Source organism: Myxocyprinus asiaticus, chromosome 1 (assembly GCF_019703515.2).
Source record: "Myxocyprinus asiaticus isolate MX2 ecotype Aquarium Trade chromosome 1, UBuf_Myxa_2, whole genome shotgun sequence".
Lineage (NCBI taxonomy): Eukaryota > Metazoa > Chordata > Actinopteri > Cypriniformes > Catostomidae > Myxocyprinus > Myxocyprinus asiaticus.
In genome coordinates this window covers 7,411,298-7,439,202 of record NC_059344.1, presented here as the reverse complement: position 1 = coordinate 7,439,202, position 27,905 = coordinate 7,411,298, and the positions used below count along the sequence as shown (strand labels likewise).

Sequence of the window (27,905 nt, the reverse complement as noted above, 5' to 3'; positions counted from 1 at the left end):
TGGATTGACACCTTTCAAGGGATGATGCTAATAGCTTTACATATGTCCCATTAATACAGAACCACTGTTAGTTGGCCAGGACCTACTGAACCGATTGGTTCCGCTCATTGACTGCCGTCGTGGACACATGTGGGCTCAGGTTGACATACTGAGACCACTTGGTCCAGAAAACAGTTCGCCAGCTTCAGATGCACACGTGGGCATAGTCCAAAAATCCAGCAGAGACGACAACTCCAATAAGAACAATTACAGGGCCTGGGTAAAACCCTTCAGGGTACTATAGTCACTGTAAATTTGCAATCCGTTCTTATCAATAACACTTTGCACGCTTTAGGGACTTTGTCAGAGAAAACAACTTATGCGTGTATCGTTAGAGATCTAATGCAGGACCTCAGGGAAATTAGCTCCTCAGTCAACAGTCTGAGTGGTGGAAGGATTCCAGCTTACCTGGTCTCCCTAGACCTTGTTGAACAAATCCTTAGATCTGCTACTATCTCCGTTGTGCAACCTTCACAGATACACCTGGCATATAGTTTTGGCATTGCAATTCCAATCCATGTAAATCCTCAGAACCTCAAAATAGGATTTATCCTCAATCTACCGTCATAGGCAGAATATATATAGACTAAAGTCTGTATTTAATGTTGGTTTTCAGAGAGGTAATGCACACATTCACCTCAAAACACCACCAACACTCGCCTACCATGATGAGGACCCCTCGCTCTACCTTATCCCTAACCTAAACATGTGTACCAAGACAAAGTACATTCATTGGGTTTGTCAAAATGCAACCCCTTTGTTAGAGAGGTGACTAACTACCTCCCTGAACAAGTGTCATGGTAGCATGTCCATCAAAGATGAAGGAACAGAGACAAAGGTAGAGTGAGCAGGCAATCGCTGGCTTGTTAACACACCAGCCACCGAAGTCCCAGTGTCATACAACCGCCATGATACAGCCACTAAACTAAGGCTACCAAACCAAATGGTGTTCTTAATGGTTCCCCAAGGAGCCACCATGCACACTGACGATATTGTCCTCCATCATCTCAACGTCAACAAACATGACGCAGAAATTGAGATCATGGATGCATTTAGAGGTCACAGCCTCACCGTTGATGACACCCTTCAACAGCAGCTTCAGGCTGAAGGGATGAAATTAGTGAAGTTCAGTCTCAAACCGACTGACTTGACCACAATATTTCCTAGTCACATAAGCAGATCATCATCTTACCGAGAACACCCTATCAGTTTGGTTGCCCTCTGGCTCCTCCTTAGTGGTTGGATCATCATCGCAATTATTGCACACGCCATGTACAGGTACATTCAACACCTACAGGCCAGACTGGACTCACTTCTCATACAGCCGCATTTTACACACCAGTCTGAGCCCATCCCACAGGTTAACCCCATCATTTCCAAGGATAAGCCTTTTAACCTTTAACCCTCCTTTCCTCTAACATTTTGTTCCAATGTCAGGTTCTACTTTGATTTTCTGTTATGACCAAAGAACAACAAAGGATTGTGTTATGGTTAATGCTGTGCCTTCCAATAACTTGAAATGTTTATGTGTGATGAATGTAGTTTTAGATTTAGCTAGAAGTTCTATGCCCAGATGTGCCTCAATCTCTGTCCAGATGATAAAGCCTCTGTGAACTCTAATGAACTGTATGGACTGTGCAACCATTTCTCTTTCCTATCAGGAATACATGGATGGCGTAACCCACAGGTTACTGTGAACCGACAAGAACTGTTCGGCCCTTCAGTTGCTCTAAAGATGCTGGACAACAACCAACTCTTCAGACCAAAGGGGGGAATGTTGGGCCTCATGTATTCAGATAGAAGACAAAGGCAGGCCTAACACAGTCGTAAAAACCTAACTCAGGCCCCCACACACCAAGTCGTAAATCTTACTGATAAAAATCGCGCCAAAATCAAACAAAGGGAGTCCAAAACAGACTACAAATCCCACGAAGCCTTGCTCACTAAAGGATCGAACTCTCAACTCCTATTGGATGAGGCACACAACAGAACGTCCCTCAAACCATGACATCATCAGGAGTAGAAATACCTCTGAAATGCTTCCGGGATTTGCTTCCAGCAACTTTGTTTGCAGTGTGTAGATGCAGCTCATCGCTGCTCTCAGGTGCAACCTTGTGGCACAAGGAAGTAACGTCCGACTTGAAACTGTGGCCATACAATCTCCATCTCGCTGGATGAGTTGAGATTACTTTGTGTTCAACCGAACACTCTAACGGATCCGAAGGAGACCGCTGAGCAATCTGCATCTTCATCCGTTTGCCTGCAGAAGTGAAGAGATTAAAGATTTCTCTTCCATCTTCAATCAAGTCGACATTTCTGAGTTCTCCGCCAGCCCGCCGAGAATCAACAGCTGTGCCTCGCCAACAGAGCGAGGAAACGGCCTCCCGTCATCACCCGAGCCTCAAGGAACCGGGTCGGAGTTAAAGGACGGAGGAAAACACATTCTGTCCTCATGCGATTCAAGTAAGAGGTTTACGTCTGGGCAGAGATAGAATATTATAGTGTGTTATTCTTGTGTTTCAAGGTTTTTGCTTGTACAGTTTACGGACCGCCATGTCCGCTCATTATTAATACTCAGGGTATTAATTATCACAAATTTGTTTTGCTGTATTGTGGTCCAACCAAATTGGACTGTTGTGCAATTTCGCCATCGCAGGTGAGACAGGTAAACTGATTTCATCCATTAAAGAGTCAAAGAACGCGGGACTGTTTATGAGCCGTCCACCGCGTTTCTGAGCAATGAACTAACAGCTGCTTTCTCTCCCACGATCGCGAAATCGGCTTTAGGGCCGTCACTTCTCTCTCTCTCGTACTAACCACACACACACACACACTCGCTCTCTCACACACACACACCCTCATGTGTTATCTAATCATATCACTGTTTAGTTTGTAGTTGTAAGTCAGAAGTTTATTGACTGCATTGTATTAATTATTAATTGATATTACTGCATAAATAAAAAATCATAAACAGAAAATCAATATTTTTCGGATGTCGATTTTCCTAAGAAAACAATCTAATATTGAGACTGTTATACTATCTGGTTATTAGTCCCTGATTCCAGGGTGGTGCCCCGTCAATGTTAGTCCTTATTAATATTCTATTGATTTTTGATAATTGATAATTATCTTTGATGATTGTTGAATTTGAATGATCAATAAGCTAGGGTTAATTTTAATTAATGTTTTATCGATGTTAACAATTAACGATTATCTTTGATAATTGTTGATTTAAAGGATTAGAAAAGCTAACATTGATTAAAATCAATGTTCTATTGATTTTAATAATTATCTTTGATTAATTATTAATTATTGCTAATAACCAAACTTGCTCCTAAACGTAGCGCACTACATTTACTGGAGCCCCATATGAGGTTTTAATGAGTTAGATTCAATTAATTAATTTAAATATTAATTAATAACTAAAGAAATAATTATTAATTATTTCCGATAGTAACACTGATCTAAACAACCAGTAAAGCCCTACATATTTTACTATTCATTATGCTTTATATGTGTAAAAGTAAATTATGTTTAGTGGTTCAAAGTAATGTACATACCTCGGCCATTTTCTTGTAGATTGTCACCACTTTAAGTGACTGTAGAACTTTGTGAAAGTTAACTTTCTGAAAAGAAAAATAACATCAAGCTTTATATAATAAATCAAAAGTGATAAAACATCTGATTAAGCTTTCTGTAATTTCATTCTGAATTGTAGGGCTTGTGTCCAGATTTGCGTGTAAACACTGATGACAAATGTAAAAGAAGATATATTATGTCCACACAATAGCAAAAATAAGAGATAAACTCATCATAGGAAAAAAAAAAGCCTTAACCATGAAGTTTCGTTATTTTAAACATTTGATTAATATGCAACATTCTGTAGTCATATGTCACATACCATTAAACTTCAGATGTAAGTAATATTTTAATACTTAGATTTTACACTTATGTTCAGATAGACAGACAACACTAAGAAGCAGTTGACCTGGACATTTGTTGGCTAATAAATGAAATATCATCTGGTACTATGGCAAATTCTTTTATTCCAGGTTTGGTGAAATTTTTATTGTGGTTCAATCAACATACGTCAAAGTTAATGTGTCTGTATGGCTTAACAACTTTACACATAAGAAAGACTAATCGCTGTGAAATTGATATTACAATGATACTTTTTTGTGTCAATTTGTGTCAAAACTGATAGCTTTGTATACTAGAAACAACCACAACATTTGAAAAAAACAACTATTTAAAATTGAGAATAACTCTACAACAAACAAAAATCCATTTGTGGCAACAGAATATCTTTGTGAGTAAATGCAGGACTGTAAACTTGTTATTTAATCATTTATTGGTAGAAGTTTAGTTGTTTTCTTGAAATAAAAACCAGTAAAGATCCTGTAGTTGGCATCACAACAGTACACAAGTCTCTGAGTGTGTGTTTTGATCCAGGAATGAGTAAGTTAATACCAAAAACATGAGTGTCAAAGTAAATTCAGCCTGTGCATTTGTGTGTGACACCCCTCTGGCTTAACAGCCCATTGAATGTATAGATTCAGGTTAATAATGTAATTAATTATAATTATTTATCACATATTATACATTTGCACATATACAGTGAAATTCTTTTTTTCACATATCCCAGCCAAGCTGGGGTCAGAGTGCAGAGTCAGCCATGAAGCAGATTGGGTCAAGGGCCTTGCTCAAGGGCCCAACAGTGGCATCTTGGCAGTACTGGGGCTTGAACCCCTGACCTTCTGATCAGTTACCCAGAGCCTTAACCGCTGAGCCACCACTGCCGATGTCCTGGTTACCTGATGGAGGGAACGAGACGTTGTGCCGATGTAGTAACACTAGAGGTCACTCTTGGGAGCCCGAAACACCTCTGGTCTTTGAAAAAAGGCCAATGAGAATTGGCGAGTGGTATTTGCATACCACTCCCCCAAACATACGGGTATAAAAGGAGCTGATATGCAACCACTCATTCAGGTTTTGTGCCGGCCATTTCAGCGGGTAGTCCAGCATTGTGGCAGGAGGGACACAACGCCTCATTCCCTCCATCAGGGAACGGAGGTTACGAAAGTAACCAGGACATTCCCTATCTGTCACTCACTCGACGTTGTGTTGATGTAGTGACACTAGGGGTCCCTATACGAAATGCCACAACTAGCTGAACTGTTACGTTAACTGGCAGTGCGAGAAGGGCAGACCACTGTGTGCCTCGTAGCCAGCGCACCAGGCCGACACGTAACCTCCCCCAATGCTGTTATGAGCGTCGAACGGCCCTTCGGGGACAAGTCGACTGCCCAAAAGATAGGGACAGGCTAGCCCAGTCATGACCTCTTATCCTCTTTTTATTTCTCTCCCCAAAAAAAGAGTGAAATTTGTTAACCGACTGGGGCCACCAGTGTCTATGTCAGGGGGGTGTCCCTCCCAAGGTGAAGACACCGCGGAGACCACACCCCGCCCAGAGAGGGGGGGGGGGGTTTGAGTGAAAATACGTCACATGGTCTTGCCGAGCCTTGTCGGAAGTATGTCATGTGGAAAAGTCCCATGGTAGGTCCTACCCAATGGGGGAGGAGTTTCTACAAACATGGTGACTAGGGCAGAGGGGCCTCTGCTCAAGGAAGACGCAGTTTACCAACAGGGAAACGAATTAGTGGAAGATATACGTCGCATGGGGTCACCTATCGGGAACCAACACATGCGGAGCACCTACCCCAGTATAGGGCTTAGTTAGCACATGTACTGAGCTGGCAGTGAGTTTCTCCGCAAACTCGTCTGCCACAGGGCTTGGAGGAATTCATCCACAGAACACACTTTGTGAACACTACTGGGAGTCAACAGCGCATGTCTTCAGCTCAGGGGAGGTGAAAGGCGCTATGCACAAGCGATACACCCGCCAGCTGTCCCGGACTTACCTGCTTGTGCCTGCCACTACACGGGACGAAACCGGCTCAACCTGGAGATTGTAGAACCTCGCAAAGGTGTTGGGTGTTGACCAGCCTGCTGCTCTGCAAGTGTCTGTTAGAGAGGCACCACTGGTCAAGGCCCAGGAGGCCGTCACACTCCTGGTAGAGTGGGCTCGTAGCCCTGCAGGAGGCGGCATGTCCTGACCATGATATGCCATTGCTATGGCGTCAATGACCCAGTGGGCGATCCTCTGCTTGGAGACAGTGCTTCCTTTCCGCTGTCCACCAAAGCAGACAAAGAGCTGCTTAAAGACTCTAAAGCTCTGCGTGCGTTCCAAATAGATGCGTAAAGTGCGCACCGGACACAGCAACATCAGGGCTGGGTCTGCCTCCTCCTGGGGCAGTGCTTGCAGGTTCACCATCTGATCGCTAAATGTGGTCGTGCTGACTACAGGGGCTCAAAGGGGGCTCCCCATAGACCCTGAAGAACTACAGAGAGGTCCCATGAGGGAATTAGGCGTGGTCTGGAGGGATTCAACCTCCTGGCGCCTCTCAGGAACCTGATGATCAGGTCGTGCTTCCCTAAGGACTTACCGTCCACTGTGTCGTGGTGTGCCGCTATAGCAGCTACATACACCTTCAAGGTGGAGGGGGACAGCTGCCCCTCCAACCTCTCCTACAGGAAGGAAAGCATCAACCCGACTGCACATCTCTGGGGAGGATGAGGAGCTGGTCATCCTGAACTAACACATGCTTGCCTTGGCTCAACAGCCGAAACCTCCGCAGAGTGAGCAGAATTGCCAACAACTCGAGGCAGTTGATGTGCCAACGTAGCCGCGGGCCAGTCCAGGAGCCGGCGGCTGCGTGCCCGTTGCATACAGTGCCCCAGCCCGTTTTGGAGGCGTCTATCATAACCACGACGCACCTGGAGACCTGCTCTAGGGGAATGCCTGCCCGTAGAAATGTGAGGTCGGTCCAAGGGCTGAAGAGACGGCGACAGACCGGCGTGATGTGTCCCGCGGCGCCATGCCCATCTCGGGACTCGAGTCTGGAGCCAGTGCTGAAGCGGTCTCATATGCATCAACCCGAGTGGAGTGGCCACCGCTGAGGATGCCATAAGCCCCAGGAGCCTCTGAAACAGTTTCAGTGGAACCACTGTCTTCTGTCTGAACGCCTTCAAACAGGTCAGCACCGACTGTGCACGCTCGTTCGTGAGGCACGCCATCATCGAAACTGAGTCCAACTCCAAGCCGAGAAAAGAGATGCTCTGAACCGGGAGGAGCTTGCTCTTTTCCCAGTTGACCCGAAGCCCTAGTCGGCTGAGGTGCAAGAGCACCAGGTCCCTGTGCGCACACAACACCTCCTGAGAGTGAGCTAGGACTAGCCAGTCATCCAGATAGTCGAGGATGCAAATGCCCACTTCCCTTAATGGGGCAAGGGCTGCCTCTGCGACCTTCGTGAAGACGCGAGGGGACAAGGACAGGCCGAAAGGGAGGACCTTGTACTGATACGCCCGACCCTCGAATGCAAACCGCAGGACGTGTCTGTATCGAGGTAGAATTGAGACGTGGAGGTACACGTCCTTCAGGTCTACCACCGCAAACCAATCTTGATGCCGGACGCTCACTAGAATGTGTTTTTGCGTCAGCATCTTGAACGGGAGTCTGTGTAAAGCCCGGTTCAGTACTCGCAGATCCAAGATTGGCCGCAACCCACTGCCTTTCTTCGGTACAATGACGTAGGGGCTATAAAACTCCTTCTTCATCTCAGCCGGAGGGACAGGCTCTATCGCACCCTTCCGTAGGAGGGTAGCGATTTCTGCACACAAGGTAGCGGCGTTCTCACCCTTTACCGAGGTGAAGTGGACGCCGCTGAACCTGGGCGGATGCCTGGGGAACTGAATCGCGTAGCTGAGTCGGACGGTCCAGACCAGCCATCGCGACGGGTTGGAAAGCACAAGCCACGCGTCCAATCTCCGGGCGAGGGGGTCCAAGGGGACAATCTCTCGGACGTACCGGCGGGTGGGGCTTCACGGTGGGGCGGAGCCTGAGGTGCCACGTCATGCCGTGGCCGTGCTGAGTTCAGGGACATCGAAGCACTTACCTGGCTCCTTGTGACCACCCCGGAACAGCCTGGGATAGGGGAGGAAGAGGCCTGTCCTCGTGACCTGTGGAGACCGTCACATCGGGGGCGGATTTGTGCCACAGCTGGGTGCGCAGGGGCGGGGAGACCGCCGCTGGAGCGCCAAACCTGCCGAAATGGAATGTTGATGGTGGTCGTGATGATGGCCGTGCGCACCGGGTATGTGACCCAGGGAACAAGGAAACTGCTCTTTTGCTGAACTCTTGGGTACCGCAGCCACTTGGGCAAGCGGCAAAATTAAATGAAAAGGTAACAAAAGATTCTCCTCCCAGCCCTCCACCAGGGGATGGAGTGGTCTGCTTAACAGCTCCAGAGCAGCGGGTTTCCTCGTCCCTGGGTCGCCCGTCTCAGGGGCGCTGCGAAGCCTTTCTCGGGTTCTTGGCGGCTGGCCGTGAGATGGGTGGCATCTGCTTCCTGCGGTGGGCTCCACGCCAGGGCCGGGCCGCGGGGGCGGGCTGCGGCGGAGCCGGTGAAGTCACCGCAGGAGGATGCCCTTGGCGACGAGCAGACAGGATGCAGAATCTTGAGCCACGCCGGGGCAGGATGTGTTGGATAGCTTCCGTCTGCTGCTTCACCGCTGAGAACTGCTGGGCTCCGAACAAGAGGTCGAACTCGCCGTGAGACAAGCCAGCGGACTCATCCGGAAGCCCGATCGGGGCAGACGAGCGTGCTGGGGAATGGAAGGTCTGTGGGAGTATACCCGGCGGAGGTGGTCCCATTGAGGTCCCCAAATCGCCCCCAGTGCTAGCCGCGCTGGCCTCATACCCGTAGGTAGAAGGACCGAGGCGGGGAGCTGCTAGGGTAGCTTGCTTTCTTACGAAGGCAAGCCGCGACCGCAGTGTTGCCATGGTCATGTTCTCGTAATGAGCACATGACCCATCCATGAACGCTGTCTCCGCATGGGTAGCACCCAGACATGACAGACAGCGATCGTGACCGTCAGAAGGCGAGAGATAACGACCGCAACCAGTAATAACACACAAACGGAAGGGCATCTTTAAAAAGACGTTCCGTGTGTGCCGCTCTTTTAGAGAAATATACTCTTTTATTTCTGCCGAAGCGCCCAGGGGCGTTCTCTGCAGTGCACCAGTGCAGAGGGGGAGAAGCCGCTGAAATGCACCATCTGATCCAGCATAGGTGAATGAACAGCCGTGAGAATTCAGCTCAGTGAGCATCGACCGTTCGGCTCCGAAGAGAAAATCTGAATGAGTGGTTGCATACCAGCTCCTTTTATACCCATATGTTCGGGGGAGTGGTATGCAAATAGCACTCGCCAATTCTCATTGGCCTTTTTTCAAAGACCAGAGGTGTTTCGGGCTCCCAAGAGTGACCCCTAGTGTCACTACACCGACACAACGTCGAGTGAGTGACAGATAGGGAATTAGAATTAGGATGCCTTATGTGTGCATAACAGAATTCATTTTATTGTTTTCCTGCATGCTAGCATCCCATTTCTTTGTAATGTTCCCACTTGAATTTACATGGGATTTTATGATAACTGTGTACAATATACTATAAAAAAAACTTTGAATTTTAACTACTGATTTTGCAAGTGATTACAAAAATCTTTCTTTTCTTTAAAGTAATTATATTTAATTGTTGTCCTGTATTACAGAGGGTAATACTTCTTTAGCCACATATACTGTATACAGTATGCCTTCATGGAGCACTTGATGGACAAAAAAAAAAAATATCTATATATATATATATATATATATATATATATATATATATATATATATATATATATATATATATATTACCTTTGCTTGTGTTCTCTAATTAAAATAGTCAGTAAATTTACGATATAGGTAACCTACACAACAGAGCCTACGCATGTCATGTTATTATTATTCTTAATTATATATCTGTTATTTGTAATATGACTAGCATTTGCTACACTGCCTGATCACTAAATCAGTGTTATCACTTAACTACTGTACTAAAACTGTTTTAATTGATATTTCAGTGTGTAAAATGGATAAAATTTTCTTTGGAGATATTTGATTACTCAACTCTCCGTTTTTACAAATCAAACGTGAAAACACTTTCTACTTTAGAGACCTATTTTAGTCTATTTATTAAAGATGTTGCAAATCTGTTATACTTCTCTTGCTGATGTACATTTTACACACCAGTTTATTAAAGACACGCATGTATTAAATACAGAGCCATGATGAGTAATAAAATACATGTTAACAGAAACATATACCAGAGAAAACCAATTAAAAATTTTTTAAAACAGTTTAATAACATTTTGCTTTGAAGAAAAAATAGGGGGGGAAAGACAATAAAAACTTTTCCCTTTTTTTTCTTTTTTTTTTTTACACATTTGGTTGTCACATTTTGTTTCTTCAGTGAAAGGAAATCCTAAAAGGCCAGGAAACTCATCGCACCATCTTGTTATCCTGAACAGGATCACACAAGACCCCTGTCTGGTCTGATCAAGGTGTGAACAGGGGGTATGTGCCTAACTTGAAACCCCTCCCACCCCAGGCCTCTGAGTGCCCGTAAGAACTCATTATCACTTAGAAGCTCTTGTGAAAAATGTAAGATTTTTTGTGCTAAAGATACATTTTAAATTTAATGCATGATATTTTATTTAAAATTGTGTTTGTTGAAATAAAAATGTTAAACACATTTTATGTTAAACCTTTTTGTTTATCATCTTTAATGTGTCTATGTCAGTGATGTACTTGACAACTTAATACATTTTCTCCTCTGTTAAAAGTAAAAATGCAAGACAATTTGTGTTAAGGCTACATCTAAAATTAAACAAGATGCTTTGTTGTGTTTAAGTGACATAACGAAAACACAAAACTTTATTTTTGTTAAACTGTTCATATTAAAGCGGATGTGAGTTTTGCTGCATAACAGTAGTCTTTGTTTTAGAAACACATATTATCTCACTGTTAAAAGTAAAAAAAAAAAAGCATTTGTATTAAAGATACAGCAGGTTTATGGCACATCTTGTTTGTATTGTTTTAGAAAGACACTTTCTTATCTTTTTAGTTTAGTAAGTAAAAAGTGTAAGACACTTTTGTGTTTGTGGCATGGGGTGGGGGCATGGTCATGTGTCGGTCTGCGGGAGAGGGAAAGCAGTAAGGCTCGTCACCTGGCTCATAACTATCTCTAACACCTGTCTCTCATTATAGTAATGGTGAAGGGAGACTTAAAAGGCACACCAGAGCAACAGAGAGGTGGAGAGAGTGACCCCGGAGCAGAATCAACAGCTTTTCTGCTCTTTGTGCTTAGGGAAGGACGGCCGCCCGTTCGCTTTTGCGCAGCAGCTCCGTGACGCCTGCCGGAAATGGCTGCTGGTGGGGGGAACCCGCGGCATCGTGGAAGTCGTCGATCTAGAGCAGTTCGTCTCCCAACTTCCCCGAGGCATGTCCGAGTGGGTCCAGTACCACCACCCGGCGTCGTTGGAGGAAGCTGTCCAGCTAGCAGAGGACTATATGGCGGCGTTCCCAGGAGGTGACGACGCAGTTTCTTCTCTCTCTTCTCTCTCTTCACCCCCTATGCCTCATGTTCCCTCCCCTCCCCCCCACACCCCTCACTCCCGCCCAGTTCCGCCTCCTCGGAGGTAGGGTGAGGCCCGCCCAAACCCCGCCCCGGTCCAGAGGACCCTTCCCCTTGTCTGTCTCTCCTACTCCCCCTGTCTCCCTCCACTATCCCCTCCAGGTTGGTCAGACCACCCCCACGAGTGCGGAAGGAAGACCTGGGCCGGTCTGCTGGAGCTGCGGGGAAACCGGACACAGCTAGGAGCGGTGTCCAGTAATGGAGGTGGGGACACTGGTCTAGATCCCCGATGCTCCACAGGCTGCCCCCGATCGGGCAGGGGCGTATCGGATACCGGTAAGAGTAAAAGGGGATACACATCAAGCTTTGGTGGATACAGGTTGTTCTCAAACCTGCAAGTGGTGTGCAGCGTGCCATGAATGTCAGTTGGTAAATCCACCGGCCACCCCAAAAGCGCCATTGCACCCGCTGCTGTTGATCGAGATCCCCTTTCGAGAGAATTGGCATGGATCTCGTCAGGGCATTTGAACGGACTGCACGCGGCCATCGCTTTGTATTAGTTCTGGTGGACTATGCAACACGATATCCGGAAGCAGTGTCTCTACGCAACATCTCAGCACGTAGAGTTGCGGAAGCACTTTTCAGAATTATCTCCCGAGTGGAGATTCCAAAGGAAATCCTCACTGATCAAGGCACAACATTCATGTCACATATACTTCTCGAACTATATGAATTATTAGGTATTAAATCGATTTGCACCAGCGTTTATCACCCGCAAACCGACAGGTTGGTCGAATGATTTAATAGGACCTTAAAAAAACATGATTCGTAAGTTCATACACAAAGATGCTAAAAACTGGGATAAGTGGCTCGAACCCTTGCTGTTTGCAGTACGAGAGGTCCCGCAAGCCTCCACAGGGTTTTCCCCGTTTGAGGTACTGTATAACACAGGAGAATTTTCTCCAAGCACAAGAACGGCAACGCCGACTGCACGACAGGGGCACTCGACTATGGGAATTCATACAGGGAGATAAAGTGCTTGTATTGCTGCCCACCTCGAGCTCCAAATTACTCGCCAAGTGGCAAGGACCCTTTTAGGTCACACGACGAGTCGGAGATCTCGATTATGAGGTTAGGCGAATGGATAGGGGAGGGGCACATCAAACCTACCACCTCAACCTCCTCAAACCATGGAGGGAGGTGGTATCTGTAGCCTTGACGACAGTAGTTCCGGAGAGGGCAGAGCTCGGGCCAAATCAAGTTCATTCACCCCTGTCCCTTGCGGAGACCACCTCTCACTGTCACAGCTTACAGATATTGCCAGGTTGCAAGCGGAATTCGCGGACGTGTTTTCACCCCTAACTGGTCGCATGAACCGCATAGAGCACCGTATCGAGACCACCTCGGGGGTGGTGGTTCATAGCCGCCCCTATCGTCTACCTGAACACAAGAAAAAGGTTGTTCAGGAAATATTAGAGGCAATGCTTGAAAAGGCCGTAATACAAGAGTTGCACAGCGATTGGGCCAGCCCGGTAGTTCTGGTACCGAAGAGCGACAGCTTGGCCCATTTCTGTGTTGACCAGAAAGTGAATGCGTTGTCCAAATTTGATGCTTATCCAATGCCACGAATTGACGAGTTACTCGATCGGTTGGGCTCAATTTTACTCAACACTGGACTTAACAAAGGGTTATTGGCAGATCCCTTGTCCCGAGAAAAGACTGCTTTTTCCACATTTGTGACTCTTCCGTTCGGTTTTTTCAGGGCCCCGGCCATGTTTCAGTGCCTTGTGGACAAGATCCTCAGACCACACATGGCCTATGCCGGTGCATATCTAGACGACATAGTCATTTTCAGTAATGATTGGCAGCGGCATATGCAACATCTAAGGGCTGTCCTGAGAGCGCTGAGACAGGCGAGACTCACGGCCAACCCGAAGAAGTGTGCAATTGAGCGGGTGGAAGTTAGGTATCTGGGATTCCACTTGGGTCACGGGAAGGTGCTTCCACAGGTTGACAAAACCACAGCAATTGCAGCCTGTGCGGCGCCCAAGACCAAAAAGGGGGTAAGGCAGTTTTTGGGGCTGGCTGGCTACTACCGAAGGTTTGTGCCTAGTTATTCTGATGTTACCAGCCCGCTGACTGACCTTACTAAAAAGGGGGCTCCCGATCTGGTCCAGTGGACAGAGTCGTGCCAACAGGCCTTCCTTAAGGTAAAGTCTGCACTGTGTGGGCGGCCACTTTTACATGTACCTGATTTCTCTCTCCCCTTTATTTTGCAGACTGATGCATCTGTCAGGGGGCTGGGCACGATGCTCTCACAGGAGGTGGGGGGGAGGAATGGCCAATGCTATTTATTAGTCGAAAGCTTTCCTTCAGGGAGACTAAATGTAGTACCATCGAGAAGGAGTGTCTTGCGATTAAGTGGGCTGTTCTGACCCTCCGCTACTACCTGCTGGGGCGGGCCTTCACCCTCTGTTCTGATCACGCTCCTCTACAGTGGCTCCACCGCATGAAGGATACTAACGCGCAGATCACCCGTTGATATCTGGCTTTCCAGCCCTTTAAATTCAAGGTGATCCACAGACCGGGGGCGCAGATGGTTCATTTTTAGTAGGTGATTGTGTGTGAAGAAACACAGACATGAAATTTACAATATTAACCCCGATATACAGTACAAAAGATTCACTGAGTAAACTAATTCTTGGATGTATATTTTGTTAAAAACTCTTTTAGAACTGAAAATGATCTTGGTAGATTGATAGTATAACCTATGTTTGAATAATTTAAAAGGACTGTCAACCATAGCATGCCGTTTGTTTTTGTTTTTTGTTGTTCAAGTATCCAGGGTGTCACTTGGGAGAGGATCAGATCAAAGTTTTTAAAAAACAAAATTCCTAAACACAGCAAAGCATTTGGCTGAAACATTTCCCCATGGGAATGCAGACACACCACTTTGTACAAACATACTATAGAAATATAGCTGCAAGCAGCAATTGTTGGGGTTCAAGCCTTTTAAGAACTTTCAAAGTATGCAAAAAGGTATATACTTGTATATGTATATGTACTTTGTAAGCTGCTGAATTTGCAAACTCGTGTTAAATATGACTCTGATGTCTTGTGTTCAACAATCCTGAAACAGGATAATTGTTATGGTGGTAATTTTTTTACATTTTTAACTGTTATAAAGCCACAAAGCACCCAATCTCCAAAAAGGTTTTAGAAATTTTAATATTTATTTTAGGAATTATAGGCTTTTGGATACACTTGGTCAAACCCACATGATAAATGCAACCCCTAAATAACTAAATAAATAAATAAAGTTCAACTTTTCTTTGATAATTATTGACCTAGGGAGTCTTAGATGTAGTTCACAATAGCAGGTAACATTGGATAATATACAATAATTTACACACCATTTATACAGCCATTTTGCTGAAATTTTATTGGCTGCTGGCAGCCATGTTTTTTTATTTGTCTGTGTCATATTGTAGAATATGTTAGCATTTGGCCCCTACAAGAAGCATACCCATTTTCAACTTCATTGATAATACAGTTGCGGAGTTGTGAGCATTTTTTAGTTGTAGCGCCCCCCTAATTTTTTCGCGATTTTGCATGCAGACTCAAAATGTGCTGTTGTATATGTGTATCAAGTTTCGTTACATTTGGCCCTTTCGTTTGGTAGATATTGGTCAATATGTACAAAATGGACGACGTATGACCAATTCGTTGGCTTATATCTTCATAACGCTTTGACGAATCAAAATTCTTTTGATTACTTTTTGTCAGGAGGGTCCATAGTAGACAAACACCGATTTTCATGCAAATTGGACATACGGCCTAGGAGGAGTTCGAAAAAGTATGTTTTTCTAATTATGTAAATTAGTGTAAAAATTTTCATGATGGAAATTAAATCGGAAAACGTAAAAATTATTACTATAGTGCCACCTTGAGGCTGATTGGGCCCAAACTTTGATACGCTGTAGTACCTTCCTACCTTCCCTCAAAGTTTCAGCTCTCTACGACTTATGGTTTGGTCTGCACGATCAGTTTTAGGGCAGAATAATAAAATAATAATAAATATAGCTGCGAGCAGCAATTAACGGGGTTCAAGAGGTTTAAGGCCTTTAAGCGCATGCGTAAAAAGGTATTATGTTTTATTTAGCAAACATGTAACCACCTAGATCGTAGATGGAATACACCATTTACAGGCAATTCAGGCAATTTACTAAGGAAATACATGGTTTTTAAAGCTTTTTAAAGCTCATAGCGCCACCTAACATCCGATCTCCATAAATGTTCTGAGCTTTTGTTTAGGAATTATGGGCTTATTTGTACACTTGACCATGCCCATTTTCTAAATGACACTGTTATAGCTACCCAAAGGGTAAAGTAAAAAAAAAAATGTTAATAATTATTGACCTAGAGAGTCCAGAGAATTGATACAAATGTAAAAAAACAACTTTCCCCTTTGGGTAGCTATAACAGTGTCATTTAGAAAATGGGCATGGTCAAGTGTACAAATAAGCCCATAATTCCAAAACAAAAACTCAGAACTTCACAAAATTAAGTGAGAACATGCAACATATGATTTTAAACAAGCATTCAGACTTTTATGGAGATCGGACCATAATACCTTTTTACGCATGTGCTTAAAGGCCTTAAACCGATTGAACCCCGTTAATTGCTGCTCGCAGCTATATTTATTATTATTATTATTATTATTATTCCGCCATAAAACTGATCGGGCAGAGCGGGCCGTAAGGCCTAGAGACTTGAAACTTGGTCAGATGGTAGTAGTATTGCTCGCTACTCAGAAACACGGACTCGGCCAAATTGTTCAATGGGGGCGCTACAGCGATCAAAAATGCGAAACTGCTCATAACTCCTAGACTGTTTGTCATAGACTCAAGTGCTTTATACCATTGGAAACAAAACGTATATCTCCGATTTCATTTCAATTTTCCGCCATCTTGGATTTTTCATAAAACCTACTTTTGCGAACTAGTCCTAGGTTTTTCGTCCGATCGGGACCAAACCAGTGCCAAACAATTCTATGGAGTCTCAATATCAAAAGTTATCAAAAAAAGTTTGAACTTTCGACTCAAGCTAGCTACGGTATGTGAAAACATCGAAAGTAGGAGTGGCCAATTTTATGTAAATGGGTATAACTCATTTGGTGTGGTTTTGCCACATGGTGGTGCTATAATACCAAAAAAACATGAAATTGGCTGTAACTATGAAACCATTAATCCTATTGACTTCAAAATTTGTATACATTGTCTTTGTCTCAGCTGCCAAAATTGTCTATATTGACATTCATGTATGTTGAAAAACATGGCCGCCATCGGCCAATCAAATTTCAGCAGCTATTACACAAGGTTAACAATGACTGATCGGAACAAAACTTGGTGGACCTATTTGACTCTTGATCTGAGAGGGTTGTGCAAAGTTTTTTAAAAATCGGCCACTAGGTGTGCTATCACGATTTTTGTAGGTGTTAATGGTTGTATATAATGCAGTGTTGTGAAAAAACACAAGTAATATATGTCACCTGATAGCTCTTCTCATTCTAAACAACTTTGCCTCAAGAAGCATTGTTGTCTGTCAAACCGTTCGGTAAATATTTCAGATAATGTTCAAAACCTACTTTTGCAAACTAGTCCTAGGTTTTCGCCCGATCGGAACCAAACCAGTGCAGAAATATACTCTGGAGTCTGATTATCAATAATTATATAAAAAAAGTTGAAATTCCAATGGTATAAAGTTTGTCATAGACACTTGAGTCTACGACAAACGGTCTAGGAGTTATGAGCAGTTTCGCATTTTTGATCGCTGTAGCTTCCCCTATTGACCGATTTGGCAGAGTCTGTGTTTCTGAGTAGAGAGCAATACTACTACCATCTGACCAATTTTCAGTCTTTAGGCCTTACGGTTTGCTCTGCCCAATCAGTTTTATGGCAGAATAATAATAATAATAAATATAGCTGCAAGCAGCAATTAACGGGGTTCAGTCGGTTTAAGGCCTTTAAGCACATGCGTAAAAAGGTATTATACTTTATTTAGCAAGCATGTAACCACCTAGATCGTAGATGGAATAGACCATTTACAGCCAATACAGGCAATTTACTAAGGAAATACATGGTTTTTAAAGCTTTTTAAAGCTCATAGCGCCACCTATCGTCTGAACTCCATAAAAGTCTGCATGCTTATTTAGAATCATATGTCGCATGTGCTCACCTAATTTCGTGAAGTTCCGAGTTATTGTTTAGGAATTATGGGCTTATTTGTTCACTTGACCACTCCCATTTTCTAAATGACACTGTTATAGCTACCCAAAGGGTAAAGTTCGAAAAAAATTTTTGATAATTATTGACCTAGAGAGTCCAGAGAATTGTACTGCATTGGTTTTATTGAAGTTGAGCGAAAAACCTAGGACTAGTTCACAAAAGTAGGTTTTTTTACATAATCGTGAATATTTAATGAACGATTTGATTGACAGCAGTGGTTCTTGAGGCAAAGTTGTTCAGTATGAGGAGATCTAACAAATGATATGAATTATAGCTGCATCCCAATTCAGAGGCTGCATCCTTCAAAGGTTGCATTCGAAGGCCGATTGCGTCACTGCTGACAAAGGCTGTCCCAATTCAAAAGCTGAGTGGTGGTGGTGTAGTGGACTAAAGCACTGAACTAGTAAGTGGAAGGTTGTTGGTTCAATCCCCACAGCCACCACCATTGTGTCCTTGAGCAAGGCACTTAACTCCAGGTTGCTCCAGGGGGATTGTCCCTGTAATCAGGGCACTGTAAGTCGCTTTGGATAAAAGTGTCTGCCAAATGCATAAATGTAAATGCAGCCTCCAAATGCATCCTTTGTTTCCTGTGAAATGAAGGATACAACAGATGGATCCTTCACAGCCCTGTCTACCCCAGAATTCATTGCATGCCAGTGACGACAGGATTTTTTTGAGAGAAATTGCCGAATTACACTTTTAAACGTAAGTATTGGGTTTCAACTTACTCAAATATCTAATGATACAAATGTAAAAATAAATAAATACATTTAAAGTGGTTCAAATGTTGACTTATACCTTACTTAGATGTGATTATATATAGTTAATACTCTTTATTGTACAGAAATGGACCATGGTGAAAATATTTAGACAGTTTGTGAACCCTGTTTTGTTTTCAGACAGTTTAATATAACTTTCAAAAAAGTCCAGTAAAAACGTTACAGTCACTCGGCAGCTGTCACAGTTGTTAGGCAACAAGAACAGTCCTCCGCAGGCTAGACTGTCCCAATTAACAATGCTCAGTCCAACCTTCGCTGCCTTCGAAGGCGTGGCCTTTGAAAGCCTAATCCATGTGACTCCAGTGGTTAAATCCATGTCTTCAGAAGAGATATGATAGGTTGGGTGAGAAACAGATCAATATTTAAGTTAATTTTTACTATAAATTCTCCTCCCTGCTAAGTCAATCTCCACTTTAACTTTCACTTTCTTCTTTTGTTTTTGGTGATTCATATTCTTCATACATATCACCATCTACTGGGCAGAGAGAAGAATTTCTAGCAAAACATTTATTTAAATATTGATCTGTTTCTCACCCACACCTATCATATCACTTCTGAAGACATGGATTTAACCACTGGAGTCTTACTGATTACTTTTGTGCTGCCTTTGTGTGCTTTTTGGAGAGTCAAAATTTTGGCATCCATATGGACCTACAGAGCTGAAATATTCTTCTAAAAATCTTAATTTGTGTTCTGCTGAAGAAAGAAAGTCATAGACATCTGGATGGTGTGAGTAAATGATGAGAGAATTTTACTTTTTGAGTGAACTATTTCTTAAGTAGCACATGGGGGGCCACATTGTCCTCCTTTTGAGATACAATGTTCCACATTGATTTAGTTCTTTTATCTTTTAAGCCCAGAAATATTTGTGTTCTCATTCTAATGCATGATGCACAATTTTCTGAAGTTTGTGACTGGTGGAATATCCTGCCTAAAGTATTGCTCTACAAAGGTTGATACTTTTCTATCAGGCATTAGAAAAAACTTGATAAAGGCTAAGCATAATTATAAATTATTTTATCATCTCTACTTTCCTGTTAATTTATTATACAAATTAACACACTCTCTACATAAGGGGTCGGTATTATTAAAAAAAACAACAATATTATTACAAAAAATATTATTATTAAAAATGTCACTGTTTTATTCTATTACATTAATACTTTTAAAGCAACTCTAGTTATTCAGCCAAAAGTAGTGAATTGTTTTTTTGTTTCCTTGTTATTGTTGTTTGATTAATAGCCTTTATATGACATAGCCTACTATACAGTGCTCAATTCGGTTACGTGCACACTTCAAGTCCAACATTTTGATGCAAATACGCTTTTTGTTCAAAAAACAAAAAACAGCTGAACGGCAAATGTACTTTTCATAATGTTTTTATTAGACTAGAACGGGGGTTTCATTTAGATGGGGGTCAGGATGAAGTGGAGCAGGCAGCACATTTGATGCGAATTTTATGTGCATTGTTGTACCTGTTTGCAGCTGTACAATACTGTTTCTGATGAGACATGTCTCTCCAATGATCTGTTCGACTACAGAATGTGGCCAGCAGTGCCTGTCTTGTAGCTACTGTCCGTTTTACCGAGCCATTTCACGTCAGTCAGAGTCAAGTGCGCATCGCATTACAGATCATCGCATACAGATCATTACAGACCATTATCCAAATGCTGTACTTATCTCAGTACATGATTGTAATAGAACAGAAAATATCTCAAACTAAGAAATCTTCGCTGTCATTTTTAGTTACTGTATGTTCCTTCTTTATGATGACACGGGAAAGCTCTCCAAACGCAGCGCATTACAAACCAATATTTCCCTTCTACAGCTTAAATTGAAATGCCTTTTCAATTAGTTACATAAAAATAAAATAGCCTACTATTGGACTGATAACGATTACTTCTGTTTCAAGTGCTTAACTACATACTTTTTTTATTCTAAATTTGAATTAAATGAAAATCAGTTTATAATCAGTCTGTTCAGTTCATTATTTGTCCAGCTGGAGTCGCCAATTCACACACACCATTAAAAGAGTGCATACGCACAGTCAAAAGTGTCCGTAGGGCGCACACATATTTATGCTAAGTTTATTTTTTATAAATCCCCATATGTGCGTGGAAATTTTTTTATACATCAGGCCCCAGGTGTTGAAAATTGTTTTTTGTTTGAGGCATCCTCCACATCCATAACAGTTGGCGCCAGATCAACAGCTTCAAGTTTTTTACGTGTGATTTGATTTGACGGGAGTCAGGAGACTCTCCCTAGCCAATCATGTTGATAGAAAAAAATTAAATCAGGACAGGGAAGTAGCGAACACAGACGGTGGGAAAACAGCGCATTAAAAGTACAGTTACAGCACTTAAAATGTACTCAAGTAAAAGTATACAATTTTTAAACTACTTAAAAAAGTAAAATTCCTGGGGAAAATTACTTAATTACAGTAACGTGAGTATTTGTAATTCGTTACATTACACCCCTGACCTAAGTTATTGCTGAACTTATTCGAGATCAGTTACAGCCTGCATTTAAATCTAGGTGTGTTCGACTTTATGCAGCGCTGCACAGACCGATCGGCGCTGGACTTGAAGCAGTGCATGTTGGTTAGAAATTTTGTCCCACTTGAACCGCCACCACCGCCGCATCACCGTTACATATGCCATCAAAGTACCGTGAGAGCGATTCAAGAGCAGCCGGCTGGTGCAGCCGCTGCAGTTGCTCCAGAGGAGCTGCACAAGCTCTGAATAATGACACAGCTCATTCACGATTGGCCAGACTCACACGTGACAACAATTACAGGTGTTACACGTGTTTCATGGGCTGCATTCACAATTGCATACTTCACATACTACTCTTACTACTTTTGCTATGTCTAGGGTGACCATACGTCCTCTTTTTCCCGGACATGTCCTCTTTTTCGGAAAAAAGCATCCAGCCGGGATTTCTAAATTTGCGAAAATGTCCGGGATTCGGCTTTAGTTGCATTATGATGTGCATTTGGTCTAACACTTCATTGTGTGTGTGTGCATATTTGCATTGCTTTAACCCCTCTTTGTAAGTCTCGCACACCAATTGGTAGATTATAAAAGGCTTGCAGCTACTGTTGGCCAAATTACTGCCTGTCAATCTCTCCGCGAAAGCGCGAAGCGCTGTTGTGTTCGGCATCAAACAGCTGCTTGACAGTAGCAGCAAATGACAGCTGAGTGGAAACAATGCCCAAACGAAAATGCAAATTTACAGAAGATTTGCACAAAAATTTCCCATGCTTTCGTCCAGGTCGAGATCTTTGGGAAACAGAATGTATGACATGTAAAGCTGGCACTTATGTGTCAGTTGCTAATAAAGGTACAAGTGATTTAGAAGCACACATTAGCTCTGCGAAGCATAAATGGTAAGCAAAAGGTGAAAGTTCATCAGGTAAATTAACGGACTACTTTTTGCGACCAGGTAAAATTGTTATCACATTGCTTCATTTTCCATGGCCATTCAAAATAATAGTAATAGTAAATGAAGGTGCACTCATGGCATCAAATATTTTATTTTAGTACATGGACATTCAAAAGAAGGTTGGAAATGTTAAAATAATACAGGCTTTTATTGCACTTTCTTTTTATACAAATAACACTGTATTAAGCAGCACGTAACCTTTTTAAATGAACAATGTTTCGGTTATTTTATGTAAAATTCAAACATATCTATCTGAATTCCACTTCGTCTGCAATAAAGAAAGCAAACATCACGTAATCTTCCAGAGAGACATTTTGGATCGTTGTTCTCTGCCAGAACGGTATCTCTCCTCTCTTAAATAGAAAACTTAAATATTTATACACTTTCTTTTATTGTGTGTGTAAAGTTAAGCCTACACCATTTATTGATATAAATATGAATTTCAATTTTTGTGTTCAAACATTTTCTTTCATTGCTGTGAATAATTATTTATTTATTTACTTACTTTTAATTATCATTGGCATGACATTTGGATGGATGGATGGAATTTGCTGGTTTTTATCAAACAAAATGGCAAATGTTAGCCATATAAAATAAAACTCTGAACATTAAAAGTTAACAGTAAAATGTTTTTTAATCTTGCTGCTTATTCTGTGTAATTAGTATTTGGTAGCATTGCCTTTAAATTGTTTAACTTGGGTAATGTTTTAGGTAGCCTTCCACAAGCTTCTCTCAATAATTTGCTGGAATTTTGTCCCATTCCTCCAGACAGAACTGGTGCAACCGAGTCATGTTTGTAGGCCTCCTTACTTGTACACGCTTTTTCAGTTCTGCCCACAAATTTTCTATCAGATTGAGGTCAGGGCTTTGTGATGGCCATTCCAATACCTTGACTTTGTTGTCCTTAAGCCATTTTTCCACAACTTTGGAGGTATGCTTGTGGTCATTGTCCATTTGGAAGACCCATTTGCGACAGAGCTTTAACTTCCTGGCTGATGTTTTGAGATGTTGCTTCAATATATCCACATCATTTTCCTTCCTCATGATACCATCTATTTTGTGAAGTGCACCAGTCCCTCCTGCAGCAAAGCATCCCCACAACATGGTGCTGCCACCCCCATGCTTCACGGTTGGGATGGTGTTCTTCGATTGCAAGTCTCACCCCTTTTTCTCCAAATATTATGATGGTCATTTTGGCCAAACAGTTCAGTTTTTGTTTCATTAGACCAAAAAGTAAGATCTTTGTCCCCATGTACACTTGCAAACTGTAGTCTGGCTTTTTTATGGCAGTTTTGGAGCAGTGGCTTCTTCCTTGCTGAGCAGCCTTTTAGGTTATGTCGATATAGGACTCATTTTAATGTGGATATAGATACTTGTCTACCTGTTTCCTCCAGCATCTTTACAAGGTCCTTTGCTGTTGTTCTGGGATTGATTTGCACCAAACTATGTTCATCTCTAGGAGACAGAATGCTTCTCCTTCCTGAGAGGTATGATGGCTGTGTGGTCCCATGATGTTTATACTTAAGTACTATTGTTTGTACAGATGAACGTGGTACCTTCAGGCATTTGGAAATTGCTCCCAAGGATGAACCAGACTTGTGGATGTCCACATTTGTTTTTCTGAGGTCTTGGCTGATTTCTTTTGATTTTCCCATTATGTCAAGCAAAGAGGCACTGAGTTTGAAGGTAGGCCTTAAAGTACATCCACAGGTACACCTCCAATTCAGTACACCTCCTATCAGAAGCTAATTGGCTATTTGTCTAAAGGCTTGACATCATTTTCTGGAATATGCCAAGCTTCTTAAAGGCACAGTTAACTTAGTGTATGTAAACTTCTGACCCACTGGAATTGTGATATAGTCAATTAAAAGTGAAACAATCTGTCTGTAAACAATTTTTGGAAAAATTACTTGTGTCATGCACAAAGTAGATGTCCTAAACGACTTGCCGAAACTATAGTTTGCTAATATGAAATGTGTAGAGTGGTTAAAAAATGAGTTTTAATGACTTCAACCTAAGTGTATGTAAACTTCTGACTTCAACTGTATATACAGTACTGTGCAGAAGTTTTAGGCACTTAAGATGTATCACAAAAACATTTGTCTTAAGATGGTTATTTATAGCTTTAGTGTTTCAATAGGAAAAATACATTTTAGACTCCCAAACATTACTTTTGCAAATAGAAAAGATTAGAATAGAAGAACATGGTGCTCTGCAAGAGATGGCATTGCCCCCACAGAGCCCCCACTGAACATCGAATCAGTCTGGGATTACATGAAGAAACAGAATCAATTGAGACAGCCTAAATAGATAGAAGAACTGTGGTGAATTCTTGGCACATCCAAGTCAACATGTCAACAACCAAGAAAAACTATGTCCAGGTGTACCTAGGAGAATTGGGGCTGTTTTTAAAGGCAAAGGTGGCCACACCAAATATTGATTTAGCTTTTTTATGTTTACTGGACTTTGTATGATGTTAACTGATAAATGAAAATTATTTATGGCATTATTTTGGAAGACATCCTCACTATGCAACATTTTTCACAAGTGGCTAAAACTTTTGTACAGTACTGTATATATATAGCCGGTTGTTATCGCACAATAAACCCCGACATGGTGATCAGGACCCTGACACGATGTGAAGCTATTTTTTTAAAAATGATCGTCTTACTCATTATTCAGCCTATTACAAGACTACTTGCCAAATAAATGCACATGAAACATTGATTTGAGTTTAACCCTTGTGCGACCTTTGGGACATTTTTGTCTTTTTCATTCTGTTTTTTTCGATCATTTTGCCAGAGGTGTGTATTTTTGGGGGAATGATACACTTTTTTCATTTTCACTCTATGGTGTTATTAAAAAATTAACATATTTTTAATTAATTTAATTCATAATTCATTTCTCTAACCATGTGTTATAATGAAGGCTGATTTACAGATTTGAATGACAGCATCAACACAATTTGTTCACCAGTCCATGCGACTCAGTCCTACTACATTTGTAGTACAAATGTACACGCGTAGCCACGCCCCAATGTGTTGCCACGCCCCGTTCTGCAAGCTGCAGCCACAAATACCTGGAATCCCCTGATCTGCGGTAGATAGGTTACAGAGCAATATCTGTCCACTCGATGGCGCCATTGACCAATCAGAATCGAGTATTCCAGAGAGCCATGTAATAAATGTATATATATCAAATGAAAGTAAATCATTTTTCTGCTATCACTAACCTTAAATAAAGCAATAAAATCAAAAATATTTTTTTTTCATTGCAGAAGTGATTGAAGTAAACATAAGACATTATTTGCCAATATGTTTAGGCAAAAAGTTTTTTTTACCTTTGTTTATTTTTTAAACTATTCTTTACAAATCCTGTAACTCTAGTAATATTAAACTTTTTTATTATTATTCTATCATTATAGACTTTGGGACCACAATAAAAATGATTTTGTTTTTCTTTTAGTGTACGATGAGGCTAAATGGGCCCAGTGTACACTAATCCAGAATTTATGCATTTTTAATGGTTTTAAATGCTGGTCAAAAATGACTAAGTACAAACGTGCTTATGTTCTTACTGTATGTATACAGTATGACATAAAATGGGAGAACATTTTTTTAAGTGTAGTTTGAAATTAAGTGCTCAGAGGAGAACAACAAAAATGTGATGACAGTTGTGCTAAACAGTTCAGGACTTGTCCATATATCACCAAAGTAAAAAATAAAAAAATAAAGATAAATATAAATTATTATATTAAATTAAATAGGTGGCTTCTGGCTGTTTGACGGTCCAAAAGACATATTTAAGCAGCAAAAAAGTAATCCACATGACTCCAGTCAATCAATTAATGTCTTCTGAACAAAATCGATGTTTGTGTAAAAAAGAAATCGGTAATTAAAACTTTATTAACAGCAGTCGGTGCATCAGTGACGTAAGCGCAATGGGGTGTTCACACGAGAAGTCGGAAGCATGCGCTTTGTGCACAACAGAGGAACACAAAAATGAACGTCATGCGAGAGTTAGTTCATTTCAAACAGAAATACAGCGCTGGGCAGAAGCAACGATTTAAAGTTACAAAATTTTAATTATCGATTTGTTCTTACACAAACCTGTTGATTTGTGGATTACATTTATTCTGCCTAAATACAGTATGCCTTTTGGACCATCAAACAGCCAGCAGGCATCCATTTACATGAATTGTATGGACAAACTGAGCTGAAATCTGCTAATAAAAATCTTCACTTTGGTTCTGCTGAAGAAGGAAAGTCATACACATCTGGCTTAAAGGTAAGTAAATCATGAGAGAATTTTCATTTTTGGGTGAACTAACCCTTTAAGAAACTCTGAAATTCATGTTTTCGGCATAGCGAAATTTAAAAATGGCACTCCATGTCAAAAACGTTGCTGACCTCTGACATAGAGGCATCATAAAGATAATCCATACGATTCAAGTAGTTAATTCCATATCATCTAAAATGATACAATGCTCGATTACACTTCCCTGCACTTGACACATGCTCAGAGCTCTGAGAGTGCATGCTCTGTGCGGTGTGCACGTGCTGTGTACATGCGTCGAGTGCGAGGAAGTGTAATTGAGCTTCAAAACACGGTCGCACCAAGGAAACTGCAGATGTTAAGATTGCTAGTGAAAAGGAGTTACATTTTGGTCTGTTACTCAACCAAAGCTGATTGTATTGCTTCAGAAGTCATGGATTAAACCACTCAAGTTGTATGGATTACTTTTATGATGCCTTTATATCCTTTTTGGAGCTTGAACGTTTTGGAACCCATTGCATTGCATTGTATGGATATAAACACATCATATCTCATACGAGTTTGAGACGACATAAGGGTGAGAAAATGATGAGAGAATAATCATTTCTAGGTAAACTATTCTTTTAAATGCATAAAAACAGAAATCTTTTGTGGTCATATGTCAGTCAACAGATTTCTGCATTAATTCTGAGTAGACCAGCTAGTGCTGAAATGGTATTTGTTCAAGGCTTCATATTTCAGAATTTCAGTCTACAAAGTCTCTAAGGCCACATACACACTGCAGCTAAATGCTGTCTGCTGTCTCAGGGTAACCCACACATTACAGTCCAGAGAGAGTGCATGCTGTTTAATAGCAGCCACTTGGCGTGCACAGACAAAACATAATAACTCTGTTGACGCCAGCTAATTAAGCACTGTCGGATGAGAATACATCTCTGGTGGATAATCTCTTTGCTCAAAAATAGCAAACTATTGGCATTCAAGTTTCTTGTTCACAGGCATGAGACGCTGCAGCGCTGCTTTGGTTATCACTTGTCAATCATCACAATTGTGAGAGTAACTCCTGTATTCGGTACACATCTTGGGGATTCGCTCCCGCATTTAAATGCTGTTGTCACTAGTGTGAACATAGCCTAAGAGAGGTAGTATGATCTGAATTACTAATGGTTAAAAAGTAGATACGTACTCTTGTTGACTTAAAAAATGCTTAAAAATGTAATGATCAACTTGTCTTTCTGCTTGTTATAGAATATTTTAAATTAGATGAGAGAAGTATTTTTTGAATGGTATCATTTCTTACCTCCCATTATTGTCCCCTCTTGAAGTGAAGTTCTGAAGCAAAGTGCTGTTTAATGTATGACGTAATGCAAGTTGTATTGATGAATTGTCCTTATCTGTGATTTTATCCAACCATTTTGGTTACTGATGTTTTATCTAATCAGTTCATTAAAAAAAGAAATACTTTATACTGATATGCCATTTGATGTCTATGAGTAAACGGTTAG

General features: G+C 41.8%; 1 protein-coding gene across 7 annotated transcripts in view; it reads right to left on the bottom strand.

Annotated features, from left to right (window-relative positions):
- Window positions 1-27,905, bottom strand: part of LOC127449012 (myeloid-associated differentiation marker homolog) — a 137,638-nt gene that overhangs the window by 88,628 nt on the left and 21,105 nt on the right. For 4 of the 7 annotated variants that reach the window (XR_007898633.1, XR_007898638.1, XR_007898632.1 and 1 more), the window contains exon 2: window positions 3,600-3,665. The exons of the other annotated variants lie outside the window; for them this stretch is intronic. The gene's annotated coding sequence lies outside the window, so the exon portion shown is untranslated. The remainder of the gene's footprint in view (window positions 1-3,599; window positions 3,666-27,905) is intronic. 7 annotated transcript variants of the gene reach the window in all.